Source organism: Triturus cristatus, chromosome 4_2 (genome assembly GCF_964204655.1).
Source record: "Triturus cristatus chromosome 4_2, aTriCri1.1, whole genome shotgun sequence".
Taxonomy (NCBI): Eukaryota; Metazoa; Chordata; class Amphibia; order Caudata; family Salamandridae; genus Triturus; species Triturus cristatus.
In genome coordinates, this window is record NC_140586.1 from 948,934,244 (window position 1) to 948,960,480 (window position 26,237).

At 48.5% G+C, this 26,237-nt stretch overlaps 1 protein-coding gene across 1 annotated transcript in view; it reads left to right on the forward strand.

The window, feature by feature from the left end:
• The window catches only part of LOC146839063 (uncharacterized), a 100,903-nt gene that overhangs the window by 55,520 nt on the left and 19,146 nt on the right, over window positions 1–26,237 (forward strand). The window contains exon 3 of the mRNA XM_085600003.1: window positions 4,714–4,832. The gene's annotated coding sequence lies outside the window, so the exon portion shown is untranslated. The remainder of the gene's footprint in view (window positions 1–4,713; window positions 4,833–26,237) is intronic.

Consider the following 26,237-nt stretch of genomic DNA (forward strand, 5'->3'; position numbering starts at 1 on the left):
GCTAGAGAAACGGAAGGAATTCCGTCGCCATAGGGGAACCGACAGGCGTAGCTACGAGCAGAGGGTTCAAACCCCTCACTGGCAGAAAAATCAAGACCAACAAGGGCAAAAGAAGCAACAATTTCAGTCCCGTAGATTATCCAGGGGACGTGGAAATAACCGCTAGGCCGGCGGTGGAAACAAGGCTCAAGGAAAGCAATGAGAGCCTGCTTCCTCCAATGCCGTCCACCGCTCCGGTGGGAGGAAGTATTGCAAACCATCTTCCAGAGTGGCAATTCATCACAAAGGACAAGTGGGTTCTGAATATCCTGCGACATGGATACTCGCTTCGTTTCCGGAGCCCTCCTCCCTCGATCCACCCTGTACAATCATCTCAACACCTCAAGATGTTAAGAGAAGAAGTAGCGACCCTTCTGCTCAAATCAGCAATAGAAAAAGTTCCCAGGGCGCAGAGAGGGAGAGGAGTCTACTCTACTCCAGTTATTTTCTAATCCAAAAAAGAAATACAAAAGCAGAGTTCAGACCCATCTTGGACGTACGGACACTAAACAAGCATATCAAAAGAGAAAAGTTTTGCATGCTTGCGCTTCACCAGATATATCTGCATCTCCGGCAAGGCGATTGGATGTGCTCGCTGGATCTGCAAGACACGTACTTTCATGTTCCCATCGTACAGAGTCATCGGAAATTCCTGAGGTTCGTAGTGGGGACCTCTCACTATCGGTTCAAGGTCCTACCATTTGGCCTAAAATCGGCCCCTCGAGTATTTACAAAATGCATGGCAGTAGTAGCGCTGCACTGAGGCGCGCAGGAGTCTTCGTCTATCCCTATCTAGACGATTGGCTGATAAAAGGACCATCGCCTAAGAGTGTACACTCACAGCTGGAACGCTGCCTGAACCTGTGTCACAGATTGGGGCTCAGGGTGAACTTCAAGAAATCCAACTTCACACCAACCCAAAGAACACACTACCTCGGTGCCACTATAGACTCCACAGTAGGAAAAGGGTTTCCTTCGGAGGAGAGACGGTCATTCCCGATCCACAAAGGCAAGCAGATTATGACCAACAAGCTGTCTACAGCACGACAGATTTTGTCTCTGCTAGGGGCCATGGCATCTTGCATATTCCTGGTGCCCAATGCCAGGTTGAGGATGCGTCCTCTCCAACAAGATCTGGAGGACAAATGTGACCAAATGAATTCACTGTGGGAGGAAACAGTCTGTCTTTCCTCAGCGGCCAGGCAGTCAATCAAGTGGTGGTTGAAGCCACTCAATCTACAGGTGGGGCTTCCTTTTCATCAAGAACCCCCATCTCAGACGCTGATCACCGACGCATCCCTGCAGGGTTGGGGTGCGCATCTGGGATCCCTACAGACACAAGGACTGTGGTCCAGCAGCGAAAGGCTGTACCACATCAACATGCTAGAACTCAGGGCAGTCCACCTAGCCTTCAAAGCGTTCCTGCCCGCAATCAGGACGAGTCCCATTCTAGTACAAACGGACAATACCACCACAATGTACTACCTGAACAAACAGGGGGGTACTCGAACCAGGACGCTCTCGCTGGAGGCTCAGTCCCTGTGGCACTGGAGCCTAGCAAGGAACATTTCAATAAAGGCGGTGCACCTGCCAGGAGAGCTCAACGTAAAAGCGGACTTGCTCAGTCGTCATTTTCAAGATCCAGACGACTGGGTACTCAACGACGAGGTGCTAGAGGGCATCTTCAAGGAGTGGGGACGTCCGCAAATAGACCTCTTCGCGGACGAACGCAACGCGAAATGCCAGGCTTCGCCTCAAGATACCATCGACCAGGATCCATAGGGAATGCCCTTTTGATCGATTGGTCAATGACATTTGTGTACGCCTTTCCGCCTCTCCCACTGATCCCCAAGGTGGTGACCAAGCTGCAACACTCGTCTGCCAAGATGATCCTCATAGCACCGGACTGGCCGAGGCAGTGGTGGTACACGGATCTCCTCCACATGTCGATCCAACCTCACAAGCGCCTGCCGTGCAGACCGGACTTGTTAACCAAGATGCAGGGGAAGATTTACCATCCCAGTCTTCCCTCGCTGAGCTTAACAGCATGGCTCCTGAAGTCCTCCAGTATGGCCATTTAAACCTTCCCCAGGAGTGTATGACCATACTGTAGGAGGCTAGGAGGCCTTCTACAAGACACTCTTACTTCTGTAAGTGGAAGAGGTTTTATGTATGGTGTATGCAACGTCAGTTTAACCCTACAAAATGTCAGGAGGAAGTGATTTTGCTTTATCTTCTTCACTTAGCCAGGGTGGGGTTGAAATTTTCATCTATTAAAGTTCACCTAGCGGCCATTACTGCATATAGGCGCTCCCCTTCGCAGCAGTCATTCTTCAAGCTGCAGGTGGTGAAGGATTTTTTGCAGGGGCTCAAAAAGGTTTACCCCCCAGTAAGGCCTCCCTCGCCTTCTTGGGAGCTGAACTTGGTGCTATCCAAACTTATGAGTTCACCTTTCGAGCCCATACATAAAGCTACTTTACAGCACCTTACGTGGAAAACAGCTTTTTAAATAGCTATCACTTTAGCACGTAGGGTGAGTGAAATACAGGCCCTCTGTGCTAAAGAAACCTACACAATTTTTCATCTGAATAGGGTAGTGATGAGAACTCATCCATCTTTTTTACCAAAGGTGGTGTCAGATTTTCATGTTAACCAGACTATCTCCTTACCTACCTTTTTTCCCAACCCCTCATCGCCAGCCGAGAGGGCGTTGCACTCTTTAGATGTCAAGCGCGTTCTAAAGTTCTACCTAGATAGGACTAAGGCTGTCAGGAAATCTGACCACTTATTTGTTAACTATGGTGCTGTCCGTACAGGTTTTGCTGCATCTAAGCGTTCCATTGCTAGGTGGATTGTGTCAGCCATTTAATTGGCTTATCAGCTAGCGCAGAAGCCACTGGTCGCTCGACCTAAAGCGCACTCCACAAGAGGAAAGGCGGCTACTGCGGCTTTTCTCAATAATGTCCCACTCTCCGAGATCTGCAAGGCAGCCACTTGGAGATCTGTCCACACATTTACGAGGCATTATTGTCTGGACTCGGACACCAGAGCAGACACTCAAGTAGGACAAGCCTCCCTGAGGAATCTGTTCAATAACTGAATTTGTCAATGGTTTTACTCCATGTATAGTGCAGTTCTCATTTGCCTGCTGGTGGAAGGTGGGCTTGCTATTCTATTCAGTGCTTATGTCTATTGATGAGGATCCCCTGGAAGAGAAGGATAAGTTACTTACCTGTAATCCTAGTTCTCTTCCAGGGGTATCCTCATCAAAGTCATAAGCAACCCACCCGCCTCCCCAGGCAATTATGAGGAGTGGATTATTTAACATGGAGGAAATATATCTTTGTGTGTAGGACTACGGTCCCGCAAAGAACAACTGACCCAACTGTCACCCCTGAGGCATGATGGGATATTGGAGTCAGGGCTGCCTTAAAGGCACGGTGCCAGTTTTTACCTGTACAAGGCTTTTCAGTCTCTATGGTATTGTATTGCAATGCAGCCTGCAGGCTAACAATGTTTTGTGGATCTGTGTTTTGCACAGTGTTCCTTTTTCCCTTATCATGAGTGTTTTACCTCATTAAAAAAAAAAAAAGGGAGATTTAGGTGTGTTATTATACCTATGGTGCATTATTGGATATTTGTATCTACATTGTTTAGCCTTCTATGGGGGCTGCATTTGCTTGGGAAAAAATAATATATGTTTATACATATACAGAGCTGTATATATATGTTCTTCATATTTAATTTTTATTATTTCCGGGGTCCCCGCACATGGGCGGGAATATTCAGTGCTTATGACTTTGATGAGGATACCCCTGGAAGAGAACTAGGATTACAGGTAAGTAACTTATCCTTAGTGCCATTAAAATAGTTGTGAGGGGGAACATTCATGTGGGGTTAGGACTGGCTGGACCAGAGTGCTTGCTGACTTGGAGGAATAAGGAGTTGACCGCCTTGCCTGCTCCGGTGTGTAACCAAGCCAGCGATGCTTTGCTGCTGGCTCTTTTGCCCTGATAGCTGGTCAACAGTTTGAGGAGGAGGAGGTGAAGAGCTGGCTAAGTGTGCCATGAGGCTGGCATTTCAGTCCATCCCTGAGAAGTGAGCTTTGAGTCCTGTAGTGTTCCTCTTATACCACGTGCAATTCATCCTCTCCAAAGCCTCAAGAATTCCTGGGTGTGAAGGGCGGCTGATTCTGATTGGGTGCTTGATGGTTTACCAGAAACTCATGTTCTTGATTGTTCATGTTTGTCAGTAGTTAAACTCGCCCAGGGGTTTTATCTCTTCAGTGACACAAGCTGCAATAAAGGTTTCTTTGTCGTTTAAAAAAAATAGGAATGGCCGACGAGCCTCTGTCTATCAAAGAATGGAAGGGCTGGGGAACTGTCAGTCATCTCACTGCTAAGCAGAGCAGTGTCATGCTTAATCCTCCGTCAGGCCTCTGACTTTGACCAACATTGCTTGGAACACTGGGACTTTAGAGCCCATCCTTTTAATGAGAAAAACAAAACTACAAGTCCCATAAGCAATAGTGGTGGAAGGTGTCGCTAGGACAACATCCGATTCAGCGCCTCCAGTTCCATTTTTTAAGTATTTGACACAATATTGAATTTATAACCTTTGTTTTTTATGGTCATGAGTCACCAGAATACTAAAAACGTGTCTTTTATTTTCAAGGTCAATTAAGTTATGGTCAACAGCTTGGAAGCTCTGTTAATTCTTCAGTATTTGTCATTGATCTCCACGTGTGGCTAGTTTGGGTCTGCCCCCTGCATCGTTCCCAATAACTCGCACAGGTAAGGACCTTGTAGCAGCAACATGATAACCCGATACTCGTCTGTAAGAAGTGCGCTCTTTTGTGAAACAAGCAAGCACCAATATCTGCTATGTACATTTGTTAAAATAAAACACAATCAAATCACAGTATTCTGTTCCGTAGGTTCAGTCCCAGAGACATTATCTGTAACTGAACGCAGTCACCCTAGGAACCATGTGCTTGTAAGACAAGTTGCGTTCACTCACCTGAAGGTGACATGCTTCATCATTGGGCCATACTCCTCACCAGGCCGGCGCTACAATGCCTGGCGGGCACCACAAGAGGGCACTTTGTCAGAGATCTTTTAATAAATACGCCGGATGAGCATAGTAGGACACAGGATGTTGCGTCATAAGATGTGCGATTGGTGAAAGTCTGAATATAAGATTAACTATCGACCAGTTGCCGCAATATAGTTATTGTGATCTTCCTGGTCCATGTTGAGATTAAAAACAGTGGCAGAGAAATTGAGGAACTAATGGCCCCTATCACTATGTGAAAGTATTGATCACCTATGGACCTGCTGGTAGGCTGGGGTCTATACTTCAGGTCAAAATCTTTCATGCCTTGTGTAGTCATGGAGCAATCTGTTGGTATTTCATCAGGACCAAATATGGGAAAACAGGTAAATGTGATCTAATCTTCTCCACAGTGCGAGGAGCTCTGTAACTCAAGCCCTGCACTGGGCATAGGTGTTAAGGTGCCTATTAACATCTTACTACCACAGGTGAGCACTGCCTAACAGAGTGCACTAGATACGGTAACCCTCCTAAAATTCAGGACATATGGACTTATCCAATAGCGAGGACGCCGCATCAGAGGGCAACTGGTTTGAAAAGCACATGCTTCCTAGGGGGCCTGCGTTCAGTTAGAGATAATGTCTGTGGGACTGAACCTCCAGAACAGTATACTGTGAGTTGATTTATATGAAGAATGTGTATACTGGACTGTCATTTTCCTCGTCATCTCTTGTCATATGTAAAATAAAATACAACACACCGGGAGGACAACAGATCTATCATGCATTTAATGCAAAAATAGCAAAAGGCCAAGCAAACTAACAAGTGACAATTGTCTTTGCAATGGACGAGAGCATCCACCCTCAAGCAAGTTGGAGTATATAATGCTAATGCTACACAATGTATTTTTATACACTTTTCTCCTAATACAAGTCAATGAAACATGAACACGTGATAGAAACAGTTACTGAAACGACACTAACGAGTAGGAGGCAGGATCTTCTCTCGAGAAGAATGTGAGGAGTCCGTGAGGTGCAGATAAAAGATACACAGACAAGCTGCAGAATTCACTGTTTCTGGAAATAACACTTCTGTCTGCCAATATTCAATTTACTACAAGATGCAGGAACGTGTGCATATGGACATCACTAAATAAAATGGTTCTGAGCCCTAATAGAATCATGTAACTTTGCAGGCATATTAAGGCGAACAGACACATCAAATTAATATAAGAATATTGTAATTTGGTAATGTAATATATCAATGCACGTTATGGCATTCATGTGTAACCAATTATCGGCATTAAAGAAACCAGTATATCCAGTTATGCTTTCTCAATTCCTTCTTCCTAGAGGCCACCACTGCTGCTATCCAGCCGTATTCAGCAGTGCCACCCGTGACCTGGAATCCTGCATATAATCAGTACCAAAGGTTGTTAATGCTTCTAGCCCACTCTGGTCACTGGTGCCACTCGCACCCCCACCACCCCATGACCTGTCAGTCTTTGAGCCAGCTCCAGTCAGTAGTGGCCCCTTGGACCTGTATGTAAGCCTACTAGCCAGCTCCTGTTAGTACTGGCCCCTGGGACCTGTTATCATTCTAGCCAACTTGAGCCAATACTAGCACCTTGGGACTAGTGATCATACTAACCAGCTTCAGTCAGTATTGCCCCCCTGAAACCTATTATCCTGCTAAGTAACTCCAGTCAGTAGTGACCCCTGTACCTTAAATCCTGCAAATATTCAAAACCAGAGGTCAACTCTGCTGCCAACCAGTTTGAGTCAATATTGACATGCATTGTTACCCTGCTTGTAAGGAATACCAGAGGCTAGGATTGTTGCTAGCCAGCTCCAGTCACCAGTGACCCGTCACATATTATCCTCAATAGGATCAATGCCCAAGGCCTGTGCAGCTGCTAACCTGCTCTAGTCAGAAGTGACCTCCCAGACCTATTATTCTGCATATAATCAGCAAAGCTTCAGCCCTAATAACACTCACCCCACAATCTTATGGTACATTAGCAATGTAATTTATTTACTTACATCATACGGTAGGTACCGCACTATATCACACTGTCCCAAAAACAAAGAAAATCAAAAATTGCCTAACCATTCAGCACTCCACCTTGTCAAAAATGACCAAATCACACCAAGCACTTTAGCCTGCCACATCACATGGCACACTCAGCCACAACATGACCAGATACCACAGCAGGGATTTGGGGCCATTAATCCTCTGTTCAAGGTATATGTGCTATAGATGCACATGCTTTGCATACTCCTGCCATCTTGTGTTGGGGCCGGATGTTTGCAAGTTGTTTTTCTTCGAAGAAGTCTTTCCAGTCACGAGGTAAGGTGACTCCTCCTTTCGGTGATAGTGCGCATGGGCATTGACTCCATTGTTAGATTGTTTTTTTACCCCAAACGGGTTCGTATATATGTATTGCTGCGCTCCGAAACCACTCTTAGGGTTCCCCTCAGTGCGCAGTCCACTCTACCCTCAACGGCATTGTTTCAGTACGCGTTTCCCTGTTCTCTGCGTTTCAAATTGATCGGCAAACTCCATTTTTGATAGAAATCCTCGTGGGCAACCGTCAGGCCTTGCTGCGTAGGGCCAGCCATCTGCAAATGGAACAGACTCCATTCCATTTCTGTCCTGGATGCCACGCCAAGTACCCTCGCACCGACCTACATCAAGTTTGTAACTTGTGGCTCTCTCCGGAGCACAAGGAGGAAGACTGCAACGCTTGTAAGTCGTTTCGGTCCAAGAGGACTCTACCCGATAATCAGGCTCGATGACGAGAGAGGCAGGGTCAAAGCATTCAACACACAGATCTTCGGGGAAGAATCTGACCAAGACGAGATAGAAGCGTCTGCCGTAGAAGACGAGGCCCATCTCTATGCCAGAGCGCAATCGTCGGGGCATGCTGGGGCAGCCATGTGATTGCAATTCTACGTCATGCCAGTACCATAGGCGACTGACCAAATGTATAGGTTATTTTGCGCCCTTCTGGCATCTAAAGAGGCCTAATAAAGAGCATTTGGGTGTCAGCTCAATACTTGGTTGTGTGGCATGCACCATTTCTTCGACAGCTAGTTGCCAGAAGGAGTGTATTGCATCGCAGGATCATGGTTAATGTAAGAAATCAGTCCCCACAGTGTTGCAGCGCAAGCATATTTCTGGGCAAGACCCGACCATTCGATGAAGGTCTTGTGGCGTGAAGTAGGTTCTTCGCAGAAAATTATAATGTGTTCAGTCGAAAATGGGCATTACTAGAAACCATGCATGTTAGTTCACAGGCCCGCTACCAGTCTTGATCTTCCATTGGAATGTCAAAGTCTAAATTCCAGGCCTCTCTGGCCCGTGTGTAGTGTCTACTGTATCTGATCGCATTGTTCTGTAAAGATGCATAATTAGGTGTCTACACGCACCATAGGCTAGCAGTATCTCAAGGGTTTGAGTATGCGGCGGAGCTGTCGGATAGCATGGCCAGGTGTGCTTAGTTGTGTCTGCTAAGCCCGCATGTTGTAAAAATTGCCCCTGGCATAGATCAAACTCTTTGCGGGCATGTTTAAAGGCGATAAGTCTCATCTGGGTACAATTCACCCTATTGCTCGCATCCCCCTCCCTCCATGCCTGTAAGGACATACTGAGTGCTATCTGCCTGATTGGTTTTAATATCCAGATTGGGAGCTCCCTATGGAATGGTGCGCGCTTAAGTACTCTCACAACAAACCATTGCCATACTCTGGCCGTCTGTCGAACAATATATGGAGTATCTCTCAGTGTACCTGATTCCTCCATCAATAGCTCTAAAAGACAACCAGCGTCCACCATTCCCGCCAAGAGCCGCATTTCCCAACTAGGGCCTGTGTTGAGCCATCGAGCTTCGTGTTGCTATTGAACGGCATAATATTAGGGGTCCAAATGTGGGACCTCCAATCCCCCGCTGCATAAGTCCTGGTCAGTGTGGCCAAAGCCACTCTGCTATGTGTAATGGCCGTGTTGAAAGATTTAACAAGACCACGAAGGGCATAATTGGTAGACTTCCTGAAAAACTCAAAAGAAGATGGGATATCTTACTTCCATGCCTGCTGTTTGCCTATTTGGAAGGGCCACAGAGGAGAGTGGGGTCCTCCTTATTTTAGCTTCTGTTTGGGTTTCCTGTCGGGACCACTGTGCCTTGTGAAGGAGGGATTGGAGAAACCGCTTGATGAACTTTACCAAGATATACTGGACTATGTGCTTGGCTTTTGCTCCAGGATGTATGAGTACATGGGAAAAGCAAGAAAAAACCTTGAGGCCAGCCTAGAGCTCCAGAAGCTCTGGTAATGCCAAAAGGCTGCTATGGTTGAGTTCCAGCCAGGGCAGGTGGTGAGGGTTTTGGGGCCTGTGGCTCCTAGGGCTCTGCAAGGTAAGTGCAGTGGACCCTACCCTATCCTAGAAAGAAAAGGGGCGGCCACCTACCTGGTAGACCCTGGCTCTGACAGGAACCCCAAGAGGGTCATCCATGTCAACCGCCTTACACCCTACTGTGACATGGCAGATGTGACCATGCTCATGGTTACAGATGAGGATCAGGAAGCAAAGAGTGAACCTGTCCCTGACCTGTCCAACAATCCAAAAGATGGGACAGTGGAAGGTGTGGTCTTGTCAGACACCCTACCTGCCCATCAGGAGACTGATTGCAGGCAAGTCCTAACTCAGTTTGCTGAGCTCTTCTTTTGACCTCTCTCCAGACTAGCTGGTGTATCCATGATGTAGACGCTGATGAAAGACTACCTGTCGAGTATAAAATATAGAGGCCGACTGAACATGTGAAAGAGAGCATCAAAGCTGAAGTAAGCATGATGCTGGAATTGGGAGTTCTAAAGCCTTCTGAGAGCCCCTGGACCTGCCCAGTTGTCTTAATCCCCAAGCCTCATAACCAGGTTGGTAAGAAAGAAATTAGGTTTTGTGTGGACTCTTGGGGCGTGAATGCTGTGACCAAAAGCGATGCATACCAAATTCCATGGGCAGATGAACGTATTGACAGGTTGGGAGCAGCCAAGTATCTGATTATGTTTGATCTCACATCAGAGTACTGGCCGATAGGTCTGACTCCAGGAGCAAAAGAAATATCTGCATTTTCAACCCCAGATGGGTATTATCAGTTCACTGTAATGCTCTTTGGTTTGAAAAATGCACCTGCCACTTTTCAAAGGAGAGTGAACTAAGCCCTTGCTGGATTGGAATCCTTGAGTGCAGCATATCTACACAATATTGCTGTCTTTAGCTCCACCTGGCAGGATCACCTGATCCACCTTAGTAAAGTACCGGAGGCTCTGGGGAGTGCAGGCCTCATTATCAAGGCATGCAAGTGCCAGATAGGGCAGGGAAAGGTTGCATACTTGGGTCACCTTGTTAGTGGAGGCCAGGTTCAACCCTTACAACCCAAGATCTAGACCATTCTGGACTGGGTGGCTCCAACTACCCAGGCTCATATGAGGGCCTGCCTTGGCTTCCCTGGTACTATAGGAGGTTGGTGAGGGATTATGGCACCATTGTGGCACACCTCACAGAACTGACCTCCAAAAGAATGCCCAAAAATAGTGAACTGGACTGTGAGCTGTCTAAAGGCTTTTGACACGCTGGAGGAAGCAATGTGCTCTGCACCTGTTCAGAAAGCTACAGATTATGTCAAGCAATTCATTGTGCAGACTGATGCCTCTGAACATGGTATAGGAGCAGTGCTATCCCAAAAACATGACCAAGGTCAAGATCAGCCACTGGCTTTCATCAGTAGAAGGCTAATCCCCAGGGAACAGCGTTGAAGTGCCATTTAGATGGACCCCTTTGCTGTGGTTTGGTCCCTTGAGAAGTTTAGGTCAAACCTGTGTGGCTCTCACTTCCTAGTTCAAACCGACCATAGGCCTCTCCGATGGTTAATGCAAATGAAAAGTGAAAATCCCAAAAAGCTAAAGTAGTCCATCACCCTACAGGGAATAGATTTTGAAGTGAAACAGAGACCTGGGACTGCCAATGCAGATGGACTTTCCAGGTTGTCCCATTTAGACGATGTTAAATGTTACGTTAAAAATACTTATAAAGCGCGCGTACACCACAAGGTTTCATGGCGCTGGGGACAAGGGAGTCCTGCTGCTAAGCGATTCATTCATAAGCCTGGCGAAAGAGCCAGGTCTTTAAGAGTTTCCAAAATTGAGGATATGATCACATCGATCTAATGTCCTGAGGGAGAGAATTCCAAAATTGAGGGGCTAGGACCGCAAATCTTAGTCCCCCCAATTTCTAGTGTTTAAAGGACGGAGTAGCTAGGGGTTTCAAGTGGGAAGACCTAAGATCCTGAATGTAGATACATCTCTGGACTGGGCAGTTGCCATGGAGCGCTTTAAAGAGGAGGCATCCCAACTTGAATGCACTGCATTTGACTACCAGAAGCCAATGTCACTTTTTCATAAGAGGGGTCACATACTTCATTCTTGGCTGGCGATAGATTAATCTAGCAGACTGGTTTGGCACTACCTGCAGTCTTTTAGATTGATATGCCGGAATACCAAAGTAAAGAGTTAGCGTAGTCAATGTGAGAGATGACTAAGGCTAAAGCAACTTGGGTAAGAGCTTCAGTAGTGAGAAATCTGCTGTTCTCCAGTAATGGGGTATCTTTCATAGATTCACATGCTTGAATCATTCCCCGTTGTCGAAGTGGGAGTCCCACGGTACATAGAATAGCAATAGCATAGCGAAAGCATAGCTAAAAGAGCAGCACCAACCCTATCTGGACCAACCGCTAGAAGTAAGGGATGTGGCAGATGAGCGAGGCTTCACCGACACCATGACAAGATCTGAGAGCCTGAGCCTCTGAGGAGAAGGTTCCAGAGGGTGCTGTTGCCTGATTGGCTGGAGTTTGGACCATATCTAATGACTTGAACAAGTTATTAAAGTGACATGTTTTTTCCTATTAACGTCTATGTTACAATACTTCCTATTGCTCTTTTAGCTATGCTTTCGCTATGCTATTGCTATATTGCTATTCTATTTACCATGGGACTCCCACTTCAACGACGGGGAATGGTTCAAGCATGTGAATCAATGAAAGATACCAATGCTGGAGAACCACAGTTTTCAGGTAAGTAACTTATGTTCATCTTCCTGATCTTCCGGAGCTGAAAAAAGCAGGTAGAGACCACCGTCCCGATCTGGGATTTCACAGACAGATCGCAGTCAATTGTGATGCCAAGTCTTTTAGTTGGTCTAGATGGTAGGGGTGGGTTTACCAACTCAGCCGGACAAAAATTAGAGTTCCAGGACCCACCAATTAGGATCATTTCAGTTTTGTCTGGATTTAAATTCAGGTGGTTACTGTTCATCCAGCTACCAATATGTCACATGAGAGTTTGAAAGTTACTAACAGAGGCTGCAGACTTGTCTATTTCCAAGGTCAGTTGATGATCGTCAGCGTAGTTGAAAGTGCATACCTTCCTTTTGCCTAAGGATTGAATTAGAGAATACAGGTACAGATTAAAAAGGTGCGGTGACAGGGAGGAGCCCTGCGGCACCCCACAAGTCAATTTAGTTTAGAGGTAGAGAATTGGGAAAAGCGCACAGCTTGAGTGCGATCCTCTTGGAAAGACGTAAGCAACTTAAGGGCCAGGCGCTGTATCCCTACATTACTCACATTGTCCACCAAGAGAACGATGAAGTCTCTGTAGAGGAAGGTTATTCTCATCCTATTTCATTTGGGGGTGAGGGCGTCATGAATACACGTGCCTCTTTTGGACATAGTTAGCCCCCACTTTCTGCCTGGAAAATATTGTGGTTTCGACTGGAAGGGCACAGAGTCCCTGCCAAACAGGCCCCATGTGCCAGATCTCCTTCCCTAAACTGTACCCGTCATTTCCACAATTGGCACCCCTGTAGCTCACATATAAGTTCCTAGTAAAAGGTACCCCTGGTACCAAGTGCCTTGTGGTTAAAGAGGGTCCCTAAGGGCTGCAGCACAAATTATGCAACCCTAAGGGACCCCTCACCAAGCACATGCACAATGCCACAGCAGCCTGAGTGTCTTGGTGCTGACAAAACTGAAGAGCCGACCTGGCACACATCCCTGTGTGCCATACCCATGAACACTGCTAGAGGGGTGTCTTACACATATCTCAGGCAGTGAGTTAAAGTTCGCAGATTTATATAGTGCGGCTCATCACCCGTGAGGGTTTCCAGCCGCTGTCTATGGGCACGGGAAGATACAGTGATTTGCCCAGAATCACAGGATGTTGCGCTGAAGCCGGCTTGAACCCGGATCCCCAGTTCCCGAGTCGGCAGCTCTGGCTGTTACACCACATCCTCTCCCCCCTGTGTGGGCATATCTGCATGAAATGTCCCTAATGCCCCTGCAATATCCTAGTCGATTCCTGGATATTGTAAGTGACCAGGAAAGTCATTGTAAGTACATAGGCTGGACACTCGTCATTATGAGTTCGCCAGCTCCAAGATGGCTTCACTGTAATATGTGATGTTTGGCACCAAGCATCTCAACATAATAAACTTGCACTGATTCCAGTGTCGATTTTATTAAAAATTGCACACAGAGGGCCCCTTAGAGGGGTCCCCTGAAACCTACCAATCCTTAGTGTGGTCATTGACTGGCTTGAGCCAGCCTGCTACCACCAGAGTGTGTTCTGACCTCAGGGGAGAGTGCCTGCACACTCTGAGGCTGAGAAGAATGCCTTTCCTGGGTGGAGGTGCTCACATCTCCCCCCCCCCCCCCCCCCCCGGACAGGAAGAGCCATCCGTGGTGGGGAGATTCAAAGGTCTTACCTCCTTTGTAATGCAACCCCAGCCTCTCCTGTTCGAAGGAGCTGATCTCCATTCTGTCGTCATCCCCTTTTTGGCGGCAGGACAGGTGGGAAACCTTTGACAGAAGAGGAGATGTGCCCCCCTCTGCCAACTCCACCCCTCGGGTGCTGGAGGCTAGGTCAAGTACACTTTTCAGTGCCGACCATCTTGAAGATGATGGGACTTATCCAATTAGGGCTAGGACTGTGTCCTCCTCTCACGGAAGGTGGGCATGCTAGAGGGCGTAGACACCCCAGGCAAAGGGCTCATTTAACACAACCTGTCACTCCCTTGTTATGCCCTTAAATCTAGTTTTTAGGTGGCATCCCCAGTCCCTGAACTTCAGTTCCTAAAGACCAAAGAAGAGCCGGGCACTACCGATGTGCACCAGCAGAGAAGATTGCAGAGAACTACTGTACATAGGTGTTCCAGGACCTTTTGTCTAAAGTAAAATCTGGATCCTCTACGGACTGCTGCTCACCACACTTCCTAAAAGAAGCCTTCACCGACCTCCCGGGTCCAGCCTTCTCTCTTCTGAATGAGTCCCTATTCCAGGGTTGGGGTCCCTAAGGCCTTTAAAGAGGCAATTGTGGTTCCCCTTCTGAAGAAATCAGGGGCAGACCCCCAGATCCCGTTGAATTACCGCCCAATCTCCTTGCTCCTGTACCTGGCAAAGGTACGGGAGGCTCATGTGGTGAAGTGCCTGTCCAATTTTATTGAACAATCCAACTATCTCAACTCGCACGAAGCTGGATTTCGGCCTGCCCACTCAACGGAGACCGTAATACTGGCGGTATTGGACTCCCTGCAAGAGAAGGCTGACAGGGGTACTCCTCAGGCCCTGATGCTGTTGGATCTCTCGGTCGCCTTTGACACGGTCGACCGTGGGATCTTGGTGGACGGTGTCAAGGAGGCTGGCATTCAGGGCTCAGCCCTTAGTTAGATTAGCTCCTTTCTAGAGGATCGCTCCCAGTCAGTCTAGAGCGAGAGTCCACCATGAGCTGACCTCGTCTGGACTCCTCGACATTACCTGCAGCCTCTGCAAGGAGACCCCCTCAACCTTGACGTGCTCTGGTATGCCTTTTCTGACACTAAAAGGCACCCTTGCAACCATCCTTCCTGGGCTTTGGTGAAGAGGACAAAAGGTGGTGCTAAGTCGAAACTTACCATGACAGCTTTTGGTTTCCTTCGACCGGCCTCCTGACCGGAGTCTGCAGACCTTTTCCTATTTGGCCTGTCTTTGATGCTGTGTTGGCATCCTGCACCCGGGCGTCCCTGTGCCGCTGGTGGTGTGGTGTAGTTATGGTGATGCCTTGGGCCATGTCCAGTGTTGGCCTCAACCCCCAGAGACTAGTTCCCCCAAGCTGCTGTCACTTACCTGTAAGCAGCCTCTGTCCAATTGCCCCAGTTCCCCTTAATTTGTATTGAGTTTCCAACCTTGAACTTGCACCTGGGCGCCCCTGTGCCTCTGGTGGTTCTGAACTGAACCTTGTCCAATACTAACCTTAACTTCCGAAGAATGATCTTGTAAGTAGATGTTGCCTATACGTATGTTGAATGTTTTCTTCACCCCGTAGGTCAACATTGCAAAGTCTGAAAATTGTACGAATTGTCCACTTTTTATATTGAACAGTATGTTCGAGGCATATGAGCTGCAGATCACACACTTAGGATAGTGGATCGCCATCTGGTGTTGGGCTCGGATGCTTGAAGGTTGTTGTTGTCTTTGGAAGAAGTCTTTGGTCACGAGATAGGTGACTCCTCCCTTGGACGACAGTGCGCATGGGCATCAACTCCATCGTTAGATTGTTTTTTCCCGCCATTGGGTTTGGATGCAACTTTTCCGCTCCGGGTGGAAATATCAATTCCAAGCGCAAAACTTCACACAAAACATCGAAGCACCTTCATTCTCGACATCGATTTCATCGGCTTGATTCCGGACGTCGACGCGGGCCGCTGGGCCTATCCACGCCGTGAGGCCAACGGCTCATGGAAAGGACGCCTTTCAAAAAATGCCCCCAGAATGGAGCAAAATTTCCGCACAGTGACCACCACATAGTTTGCAGCCTGTGCCTATCACCTGAACACGACGAGTCCAGCTGTCCAGCCTGCGCATCCTTTCGATCCAAAAAGACCATTCGAGATCGAAGAGCTCGACAACACATCATGACACAGAGAACAGCTCCGGAACCAGAGGACATCTTTGATGAAGGCCCCGATGTCCCGGAAGAAGATTCCGAAGATCTACAAATAATTTCCGAAGCAGACGACTCAGATGACCCCATCACTCCTGGGCAACGTGTGAGTACTACTGCCCCTGCCCCAACCCCACCAAAACCAAAGGCATTGGTCAAGACTGCGCTTGCTGGCCCCAGTCGAGACCGAAAACGTCCTTCAGAAGCCCCGCCTCCGGGCTCGGCTCCGCAGAAACATAAGCCTTCCGGTAGCTCGGAACCGAGGAAACCGCATGTCATTGTCCAACCGGCACCCTCTGCACCGAAGACAAAAGACCACTCGGCACCGAAATCGGCTCCAACGCCTTCGGCCCCGAAAACACCAAGGCCAATAGATAAACCGGCACCAAAGGTTCCCAAGCCTACAGATACACCTTTGGCTCCGAAACCGACATCGGCACCGAAACCATCTTCGGTACCGAAACCAACGGCTAAGGACTCTCATATGCCTCCTAAAGCCAAACTATCCACCGATCAACCAAAACCTCGATCGGAGCCGAAAAAATCGGTACCAAAGACTGTTCCTGAAGAACAAGAACTTTTTCATCCAGATCCCATCGACCCAAGGCAGAAAAAGATTTATATCAACCCCAAGACTGGACATGTCACCGCGGTAAAAAACAGAAACTGGACACACCACCTGCCTCAGTTCCTGTAAACAGGAAGGACTCTGCAACATCCCCAATGCCTCCTTCCTCTCCTATACTGCCTCCTATCCCACCCCCTCTGCCTACACCACTGTGGACGGTTCGGACAGACGACTCAGGACACGGCGTCTAGTTAGAGAGGGTTTTATTTGCGGAAGTACGATTCTGTGCTTTCTATCCAGGTTCTGGCGTCTCTTCCCCCAAGGGGTCGGCTTTCCAGTTCGTCTAGGCGTGGAGTGGCCAAAGGACGGGTCCCGGTGGTGGACGTCAGAGGACTCCCGATGCCGACCTCACCGATATAGGGGAGACAAAACCAACAAAGACTGTGATCAGTAGGGTGGTTATGCTAAGGACAGAACAGGGCCCAGGACGTGAAGGGTACACTCCGGTGCTCTCGTGTCAATCTCCTAACCTCTGTAAACGACCGGGGTGCTCAGAAAAGGTAGTGCAAGTGAAGGGGGGGCAGAAAGAATCAAGTGCTTGAAGTATTTACAAGTGCGGCGGCGAGAGGCATTTAGGTTCTTTTTCAGCCTTCTCCCTCCTCCCGACCCAGCCCGTGAAACGTTCACGCACCTGGGTCAGCCACGCTCCTCCGTGGGCGCGGCTCGGCGAAACGTGGGTGCGGAGTCCTCCCTTCTCCGACTTCTCCTTCGACGTAGTCTCTCCCGTCTCCGACCTCTCCGTTGCTGTAGCCTCTCTCGTCTCCGACCTCTCCGTTGCTGTAGTCTCTCTCGACTCTGTTCTCCTTCGCTCTCCTGCTTCCGCTCCGGTGTAGCCACACACCACGGGTCTGTCTGCCTCCGATCTTATTGGATGTTCGTCGACCACGTCACAGTTGTGGGCGTGCGCACCAGGGAGCTGATCCCAGTTAAAGGGGAAGACGTCTGAGGATGTTTCTTCCGTGGCTGTCACTCTCCAGTCGTCTTCCTGTAAATCATAAACAACACTGTCCGTGACCTCCGGCACCTCCCACCAGTCCGCCCCATGCAGTCCGGTGTCCCCGCTCGCCTCGTGACAACCACCCTTACCTATACCCTCTCCATCTCATACACCACCTCCACAGAATGATGATGATGACCTAGGGGGTGGGGGTGACCCTAATGATCCGTTTACGGATCCAGACACCTCACCACTGGACATGCCTGACCCTTCGCCATATCCCTCAAAACCATCGCCTCCTGACGATCACCTGGGGTTTGGCCAATTATTAAATAGAGCGGCACTTTACCACGGCGTCACGATGCACTCAGACGCACCAGAGGAAGACTTCCTATTAGACACTTTCGAACAATCTCAAAAGTCTGTACAAATTCTGCCCATTATTAAATGAGTCATAAAACACGCCCGAAGTATTTAAAGACCCCGTTCATGCCAGGGTTCTCAACCCAAGGATAGAAAAGAAATATAGGCCTGTCCCTGAAGACCCTAATTACATCAAAGGGCAACTCCCTTTGGATTCTTTGGTCGTTTCCAATGCTATGAAACGCGCCAACTCCCAAACCACAGGAGATACACCACCCCAGACAAAGAATCCAAACTGTTAGAAGCCTCTGGCAAAAGAGTAGCAGCACAAGCCGCTAATCATTGGCGTATTGCCAACACCCAAGCCCTACTAGCACGCTATGACAGGGCCCACTACGATCAATTAGAGACTCTTACAACATCTGCCAGACCAATATAAAACCTAGGCAAATGACCTTATCCAGGAGGGAAAACTTATTTCAAATGCAGCAATTAAATGTGCACTTGACGCCGCAGACACCGCCTCTAGAGCAATTAACACAAGTGTGCTCCTTCGACGATATGCCTGGCTACGCATTTCAGGCTTTAAGCCAGAGGTACAAACTACCATGCTTAGTCAGCCATTCAATCAGGAACAGCTCTTTGGGCCAGCAGTAGACACTGCCCTTGAAAAAATGAAGAAGGACACAGAGACGGCTAAGTCCATGGGAGCATTACAGTCTCCCCAACCACTTGGCTCCTTTCGGCGCTCCTTCTATAGAGGAGCCTCCAAAAATATGGGAGCGGACACCTCCTCTACATTCAAAACCGCTACACAAACATCCCCCAGTAGAGGATATTTTAGAGGCGGATACAGAGGAAACAACAACAAGGGGCGAGGTCGAGATAATAACAACACTCGTACCTCCCCTGCCACAAAACAGTGACTTTCCTCCACTTCCCCCAGACCATTCCACTCCAGTCAGGGGAAGACTTAAACAGTTCCTACCTGTCTGGAACTCCGTCACAACAGACAAGTGGGTAAGGCAAATTATCCAGTATGGTTACTGCCTGGAACTCATTCATGTCTTCCCGTATCTAGACGACTGGCTAATAAAGGCCAAGTCATTCAACAAATGTGTTCTACACAATCCAAATCTTACACAACTTGGGATTCACAATAAACTATCCCAAATCTCATCCCCAACCCTCTCACATACATCAGTATCTAGGAGCCACCATAAACACCTCCACAGCCCTAGCATATCCCAGCCCACCCAGGATAGCCAATATACAAGCTCTTATCACAAAATTCCAAATCCAACACTCTCTTCCAGCAAGAGTGTTCATGCAACTCATAGTCATGATGGCGTCATGCATCTTCATTGTGCCTTATGCAAGACTTCAAATGCGTCCCTTGCAAGAATGTCTAGCCCGTCAGTGGAACCAGGCTCACAGACAACTTACAGATCTGGTGTTGGTGGACAGCCACACACATTGCTCTCTGAAGTGGTGGAACATAACAAACCTCTCCAAAGGGCGGCGGTTCCTAGAGCCTCTTCCACAGATAGTGCTGACAACGGACGCATCGCTCACAGGATGGGGAGCCCATCTCCTCGGCCACACCACTCAGGGCAAATGGACCACTCAACAGAAAGTGCTCCATATCAATTACGTGGAACTGCTAGCAGTGTTCCTAGCACTAAAATCATTCCAACTACATCTCCAGAACAGAACTGTCCTCATCCGGACAGAAAACATGACAGCCATGTATTGCTTACAAAACCAAGGAGGCACACATTCTCTGCAACTGTCCCAGCTCGCACAGAATATTTGGAGATGGGCCATTCCTCAGAACACATACCTACTTGCAGAACACCTTCCAGGGGTTCACAATCAGATTGCCGATCTGTTAAGTCGACAGACACAACAGATCCACGAATGTGAACTACATCCCCAAGTTCTACAGCCCCTTTTGGGGCCAACCAGACATAGATCTGTTCGCCGCACACGAAAATGCAAAATGCCCAACCTTCGCCGCCAGGTTTCCCCACCCGGAGTCAAAGGGCAATGCGATATGGATGAACTGGTCAGGCAGATTTGCGTAAGCTTTTCCGCCTCTCCCACTCATTCCACTAGTAGTGCACAAGCTCAGGCAGCAGTCTCTCAAACTGATCCTAGTAGCTCCCTCATGGGCACGCCAGCCCTGGTTCACAACACTTCTGGAACTCTCTCTAGTTCCACACCAAAAACTTCATCTCTCCCCGTCCTTAATAACCCAGAACCATGGAGAGATCAGACATCCAGATCCAGGTCAACTGAATCTGGCGATCTGGCTCCTGAAGTCCTAGAGTTCTGTTACCTTAACCTGCCACCGGACAGCATGAACATTATAAAAGAAGCCAGAAGACCTACTACTAGAGCGTGCTACGCTGCAAAATGGAAAAGATTTGCCATTTAATGCACTAACAATAATATACACCCACTGGATGCATCCATCCAGAACATCATGTTCGAGGCATATGAGCTGCAGATTATACACTGTGCATAGCTCGCCATCTGGTGTTGGGCCCGGATGTTTGCAGTTTGTTTTTCCTCTTGGAAAGTCTTTGGAAGTCACGAGGTTGTTGACTCCTCCTTTGGTTCGTATTGCGCATGGGCTTCGGCTCCATCCTCAGATTGGTTTTTTTCCGCCATCGGGCTCGGATGTAATACTTCGCGCTCCGGTTCCGAACTTTCCAGTTCAACGATCGACGCAAAAATCCTCGCTCATCGAGCCTCTTCAAATAATAAATCATCTTAATCACCTTCTCTTCGGCACTTCTTCGATTCCGGTCGTCGACGGCGGCCTTCGGGCCTATTCCGGCTCCGGTCTCGACTGATGGAAAGAACTCCCTTCAAGAAGTGCCCTCGATGTGGGTCCAAGTTTCCCCAGACCGATCTTCATGAGGTGTGCAACCTCTGCCTCTCCCCAGAACACGAGGCCCGAGACTGTCCCGCCTGCAAGTCTTTTCGCTCTAAAAAGACTATTCGAGATCGACGGGCTAGACGCAACATAGCGCACTCCTCGACCTCCGCTCCAGTCGACATCTTCGGGGACGACGTCGAAGCTCCGTGACAGCAGAACATCGAACAGGAGGACGACGATCTCGTCAGCGCTTCCGAGGATGACGACTCAGATGTGGAGGACATCCCCCCGGCGCAGCGGGTCGTGAGTACAATACCTCCTCCCACGCCGATACCCAAAAAGGCTTCGGTCACACCTTCGCCTCCGGGCCTAGGCAAGACCAAGGATACTGCTTCTCACACCCCACCTTCGGGCCCGGCAAAGAAGCCTATTAAGCCTTCTGGCAGCTCGAGTCTCGAGCCAGCTGACCACCTGTACCGAAAAACACCCTTCGGCACCGAAGAAAAAATCGGCCTCCACCTCCACACCGAACCTGGCACCAAAGCCTTCGGTGTCGAAACCTGCTCTTCTGGCGTCGACCAAACATCACAAGGCCCTTGGCACCGACACTCGCGTGCCGAAGCCTTCTTCGGCACCGACCAAAAAATCGGAGGTCCCAAAGAAGCACGGCTTAGACAAGCCTAAAAAGCCGTCGGCCCCGAAAACTTCGGCGCCGACCGAACAACCGGTGTCGCAAGAACTTTTCACGCCGGATCCTCTGCAAAAGACACTCACCAAGGATCCAAAAACTGGAAACTTGACATTGTCTTCAAAAAAGAGACACTTGGACAAACCAGCTCCACCTCCACCTCCAAAGAGGAAAGACATTGCTACCTCTCCTTTCAGGGTGCCTTCCCCACCTCCTCCACCCTCCCCACCTCCACCCCCTCCACCTCATCGTTCCCCAACCTTGTCTCCTGTCCCAGACGATTTGGGAGACCCTTATTATGATCCAGCAGATGTGCCACAAGACCCCACCCCTACTGGATCTCCAGACCCATGGGACGACTAGAACAATCCGGACATCCCAGATGTCCCACAGGATGACCTCTACCCATCTAGGCCATCCCCACCTGAAGATTCCTTAGGCTTTCACCACTTGTTACAAAGGGCGGCACACTACCACGGGGTGGAGTTACATACTGACCCAGTAGAGGAAGATTTTCTCCTAGACACCTTCGACGATGCACATAGGTCTACTGCCATTCTACCTATGTTAAAGGGAGTAATTAAACATGCACCTGAGGTCTTTAAAGACCCAGTCAGGGCCAGGGTCCTAAACCCCCGTATAGAGAAAAAATACAAAGCCGCCCCCACAGACCCTTCATACATTAAAGGCCCTGCACCATTGGATTCCCTAGTGGTATCTACAGCTAGGAAGCGCTCAAATTCTCAGGCGTCAGGCGAAGCACCACCACCTGACAACGAGTCCAAGCTCCTAGACCAGATGGCGAGCTATGCAGTGTATAGATCTGCAGCTCTACATGCCAAGAACAGATGCATACTGGTAAGTAGCATATTCCTTGCTACTTACTATACTTGCAAAGATGTAATTTAGCATACTCATCTATACGTCTCCACCTAGCAGCCTACTTACAAAATCAACAGCACTTGTCACTCTTTAGAGTTCCTGCGATCAAAGCCTTCATGGAAGGACTTAAAAGAATTATTCCTCCCAGATTACCACCCTCTCCAGTGTGGAATCTAAACATTGTTCTTACTAGGCTCATGGGACCCCCATTTGAACCTCTGCATAAGTGCGAACTACAGTTCCTCACATGGAAAGTAGCTTTCCTTATCGCAATCACATCCCTCAGAAGGGTAAGTGAAATCCAGGCTTTAACCATACAAGAACCATTCTTACAATTACACCGTAACAAAGCGGTTCTAAGGGCAAATCCAAAATTCCTCCCAAAAGTCAAATCACCTTTTCATCTTAACCAATCAGTAGAGTTACCAGTGTTCTTTCCAAACCCAGACTCTGTAGCCGAAAGAGCTCTTCATACCAGAGTAGCTCACTGGTTAGAGGAGGCATACCCTGAAGCAGAGATCAGACCCGGGACCTGGGTTTGATTCCCGACGCGGCAGGGTCCAGAGCCCAATCGTCCACGGACTCGATAATTCTCGCTTCGGTGCCCACTCTAAGCACGAGTTCACACTATGCAGCTCTGGGCAACAAGCCTGCTTAATCTCCACAACGGCCCCCCGCGGCGGGATGCCTGGCTTTCACCTTGGGGATGCCCAGTACGGGTTATCTTACAGGGAAAAACCAGGACGGGTTCCCAATGCAAGCGCCAAGATGCCCGTAGGGTGATAGCTGCGCTCTATAAGTACATCAATCAATCAATCAATCAATCAATCAATCAATACCATGGATGTTAAAAGAGCCCTTCTTTACTACATGGACAGAACCAAATCATTCCGTAAAACAAAACAATTGTTTGTGTCTTTCTCTCCACCTCATAAGGGCAACCCCATCTCCAATTCTGGGATTGCTAGGTGGATAGTTAAATGTATCCAAATATGCTACCAGAAAGCTAAACGCACACTAACAGTTCCCCTAGAGCGCATTCCACACGCAAAATAGGGGCTTCCATGGCATTCTTAGGGAACATTCCCTTAGAAGACATTTGTAAGGCAGCCACATGGTCTACAACACACACCTTCACTAAACACTATTGTGTTGACGATCAAGCAAAGCAACAAGCTTCTGTGGGCCAAGCTGTCCTTAAAACTTTATTTCAAACTACTGCAGCCGATACAGGTGACCACCGCTAGGGGAGATACTGCTATATAGTCTATGCTAGTGTGTGATCTGCAGCTCATATGCCTCTAACGGAATATGCTACTTACCAGTATGCATCTGTTCTTGGCATGTAGAGCTGCAGTGCCACACACGCCCACCCACCTCCCCGGGACCAGTATCTGTTCCAGCATTATCTTACTTAGATATCATACATGGACATCTCTCTCTCTCTTCTACTAACTCCATCATTTCCCATCATGGCGAAAAACAATCTAACGATGGAGTTGATGCCCATGTGCACTATCGTCCAAGGGAGGAGTCCCCTATCTCGTGACCACAAAGACTTCTTCCAAGACAACAACAACGTGCAAGCATCCGAGCCCAACACCAGATGGCGATCTACTATGCGAGTATGTGGATCTGCAGCTCTACATGCCAAAAATAGATCAATACTGGTAAGTAGCATATTCCTATTGAACTAGTGCTCAATCGATAGTGTTGACAACAACAATACGGTGCACATTAGTGAGAGTGATTAGACCAAAAACACAAAGTCTGCAAATATAGACTTAGTAACATAGCTTGGCTTGTCCTGACACTCCCTGGCCAAATCCCACTACATAAAACTAGATTGCAAGGATGGTACATATTTAACTTTCACTAGTTCATGGCCAGTCACATTGCCCGGTAGCTCTACCATCCCTCCCATATCTTTCCCATTTACAAGGGCAGCCCCTGCTGAGATGCACCCTGTGTCCACCCGTTGACACCAATCAAGATCTGCTTCCCAATCTTCCACCCTGGGGGGTGAGCTGGCTCCCCAACCCTGTGCAATATTACACTTGCCAACCGCTAAAGCCAGGGCCAGTCATATTCTGCGAAAACTATGCCATGTCACCTCACGCGTGATAATCAGGAGGTGCCATTTGGCCACCATGGGGATCGCTAGTCCCATGACCTGGGACATTATTCTCATGATCTGTACCCAGTAACATTGAATTACCGGACAACTCCACATCACATTACGCAGAGAGGTGGCCGTCCGCCCTATTCGGTGCAACAAAGTTCTGGAGTAGTAGGTCCTATGTAGGATCTGTAGTTAAATAAGACCAAAAGGAGTTCTAATTGCCACCTCCCTGGCACCCTGAATGGCCTCAAGCCTATCGCCATCGCCAAGCGTGCCTAGATCCCTCTCTCACACAGCCCTCTGGGTCCCCAAGGGATTAAATTCTATAACATGATTCTACCTACTTGTAACTGGCTGCCATTATATCCTTGTCGCTCTCCCCGGTCCACCGCGGGTGAAGTCCCGATTGTGTGGAGGGAGACCTAGGCGACTTCCAGTAGTGAGGTTAGCGCTCTAGTGGACGCTTCCCTCTAGGACATAAAACCGGATGCTCCGTCCGACGCGCAGCGGACGCGCGTTTGGAGGGCAGAAAGCTTTGTTGGAGGAAATTGTATATTTGCTGGCTTTAAAACTAGCTGTTAGAATTTAGCACACGTCAGAACTTGATTTGTTTATATATCACTTTGAATCTCCGTTTTTTAACCTCACCACATATGCTGCTACATGTTTTTAAATTGTGATTATATTCTGTAATGTGATTCTACCTACTTGTAACTGGCTGCCATTATATCCTTGTCTCTGTCCCCGGTCCACCGCGGGTGAAGTCCCTATTGTGTGGAGGGAGACCTAGGCGACTTCCGGTAGTGAGGTTAGTGCTCTAGTGGACACTTCCCTCTAGGACATAAAACCGGATGCTCAGTCCGACGCGCAGCGGGCGCGCCGAAGGCGTGCCAAAGGCAAGCCCGTCTGCGCCCGTCCGCGCACGAGCGGGACCAGGGACCACCCCCCTGGTAGTTGCTTGAGAAGCATTCTTAGCTACAGCCCACAATCCTTGTATGGGATGCGAGGACATTCTAGTGCAAATTGTTTTCGCGCAATGAATATTGCCAATGGTCTCCCTCACTGTATGCATTGTGATTTTACTTATCAAGTACATAACAATATAGGGGGTTCTGTTACTCCCCCTCCTTCCATCAGATTGTTTCTTTTGAACTGCAAGTCACTTTTAAAACATTCAACCGAGTTTACATTATTATTGGATAAGTTAAAACCGGACGCTCTCTTTCTAACTGAGACCTGGCTTCATAGTGAGGCTGATCCGGTCCTCGTCCAAACTCTCCCACCATACTACCTAATTCATAGGGCTGATCGTAAAATCGGCAGAGGTGGGGGTCTAGCTATTATTTGCAAGGAGATTTTTAGTTGTCGTACTACTACCACCACCCTTGTGGATTGTGAGAGCTTGGCCTTCGCCATAGATTTCTCCCCGATAAATACCTTTTCTGGCCTTTTAATCTATCGACCCCCCGGGGTTGTAGGACAGTTTCTCACTAGCCTCTCCACCTCTATTTCTAACTTGGCCTTAGTTCCTTCTAATTTTACCGTACTTGGAGATCTCAATATTCATTTAAATGGCCCTCTTGATCACTTGGCCAAAGAGCTCTCAATGAAC